This window comes from Phyllostomus hastatus, unplaced genomic scaffold (assembly GCF_019186645.2).
Source record: "Phyllostomus hastatus isolate PE091 unplaced genomic scaffold, TTU_PhHast_1.1 phas_contig_58, whole genome shotgun sequence".
Classification (NCBI taxonomy): Eukaryota; Metazoa; Chordata; class Mammalia; order Chiroptera; family Phyllostomidae; genus Phyllostomus; species Phyllostomus hastatus.
Window position 1 is genome coordinate 11,968,216 of NW_025333916.1, and position 2,160 is coordinate 11,970,375.

The 2,160-nt window shown below is 43.1% G+C and overlaps 1 long non-coding RNA gene across 2 annotated transcripts in view; it reads right to left on the reverse strand.

The window, feature by feature from the left end:
- The window catches only part of LOC123824872, a 61,724-nt gene extending 59,734 nt beyond the window's left edge, over window positions 1–1,990 (reverse strand). For both annotated transcript variants that reach the window (XR_006786777.1, XR_006786776.1), the window contains exon 1: window positions 1,839–1,990. This is a non-coding gene — a long non-coding RNA (uncharacterized LOC123824872). The remainder of the gene's footprint in view (window positions 1–1,838) is intronic.
- Between the last annotated feature and the right edge of the window lie 170 nt (window positions 1,991–2,160).

A 2,160-nucleotide genomic window follows, 5' to 3' on the forward strand; every position in this document is an offset into this window, starting at 1 on the left:
CAGTAGAAGAAATCATATATGAGTGTTTATGTTAGGGCATCAGCAACAACTTTTTTTCTGTAGTTAGTTAACTTAGGTACAATTTCTTCTACATTGCAAAAGTATGTTGAATGTTCATTTTAATAGGCTAAGACTGAAGATTTTTTAAAAAATAGTTACACCAGAATCACCAGGTTTTTACATTTGTTTTCCTAAATGAACTATGACATTCAGCAATTTCACTCATATCCCCATGGAAATCAAACTCTGCCATCTGTCCCAAATGCCCATTTTTATTTACCTTTACATAAAACTAAAAAAGTTGTCAAACATCTTTCAGCAAAGCAAAATAAAAAGAATTGACATGGTATACTTTAATCATGGGTCTAAAATTTTGTGCATGGATTCATAAATCACTTCTTTTCCTGCCTATCTTTCGTACCTTTTGGGTTTTCCTTTTACTTCTTCCCATTACAGGATCTCATAGGACATTCACAATCCATTGGACTCATAACTTACTGTGTTCCTCCTTAACACTGTAACAAGTTGACTTAAATGGAGCCATTTAAAATAGAGCTAGGGCAGCCATTCCAGAGGAACTGATTTGCATGTCTTTTCCCTCAAACCTTTGAAATGTTGGATCTGGGCAAAATAACTTCGGGGCTGAACCAAACCAACTTGTGTTTCAAACACAGTGTGTACAGCTAGCAGGAAAGCAGACATCCTCACTACAAGGACTGAAAACTGAGGGCAGTCTTTAGAATTAGTGCCACCATGTATAGCTAAAAATTAACCTACCTTATGAGCACCAATAGAAATTCCTTTCTTCTATTCAAGTAATTATTTCCTTTCCGTTACACAAACCCCTCACCTTCCCCCCATAAATTAGAACACTTTTGGGGTTTCTGCCAGAATCCGTGCTTCCCTAATAGTTATTCTTTGATCTCAAATAAATTTTTGTTGCCTCTCACTTTGACTTTTTATTTTTTAGGTAAACATCATCATATGTTCTTCTTCATTCCGGTTTTCTCACTTAGCCAGTACACTAGTAGTCCAAGTTATGGACACGTGTTCATGGAGTGTATCTCCAAAGTTATAAACCACACATTGTATTCGTCAAGGAATTCAAATAATCCTGGCAAACTCGACCCATAACTGCCCTCACCAAAATGAAACAAAAAATAAAACTCACTCCCTTTCTTAAGCTTCTAAAAACATTTTCATAGAAAGCTGACTTAGAAACATATTGCCACCCCTTTTTAACTGTACGGCCTTTTCATATCTAGATTCTTCATGTCTCACCATCTTTTTTTTTTTTTTTAACTATTTGCTGTGGGTAAATTCATCTTTCTCACATGATGTATGACGCACCGAATACGGTGTGCCTAAAGGAGATATATGAAAACAAGTAAAGGGTTTGGTAATCAATGTAAATTTTGTATCACATGCAATTTTGCAAGTACTGGTAACAAAAAAAAAACATTGTAAATGTCTTAAGTATTACAGATAGCTTATTGTAAGATTTCCGTGAGGCAGTAATGAAGATGGAAATCTCAACAAAACGTTAAAACCACCATACCTAAAGAGATTTCATACATATTCAAAAGACGGAAATAAAGTGAGAGGATTGCGAGAACCCAATCCAATCCAACAGGAGAGAGAGGAAAAAGGCCCAGGGAAAGAGTGGGTCGCCGCAGCGGCGGAGCAGTGAAAACAGCGCTCACGCATGCTCCGAACTCTCCCATCCCGCTCCGAGCCCAAGGCGGGACGCCGGGCCGCGCTCCAGACGCTCTTCCTCCGGACCTGGATCCTCCCACCAGCCCCTCGCTCCCGCCCGACTCCAAGGCCTAACCCCTCACCTCCTTCAAGTCTCTGCTCCCCGTCACCTTCTCACCGTGGCCTGTCTAAAAGCTCGCCCCCTCAAGTCCCTTCCCCACCTCTGAGTACCCCGCGTTTCCACTATTTAAGTTGGCCCCTCCTCGCCTTCGATTCAGGTTCCTTCGGACGCCCACCCGCCGCTCCGCTCCGCTCTGCCCCGCCCTAAGTCCCGCAGGAAAGGGGCGGGGCCGGCGCCGCGGCCGCCGAAAGGAGGGGCTCAGCCTTGTGCTCCGTCCATCCACGCAGCGGGCGGCGGCCGAACGCGCGCGAGGTTCGGTTCCACTCGCTCCGGAAGCGCGATTG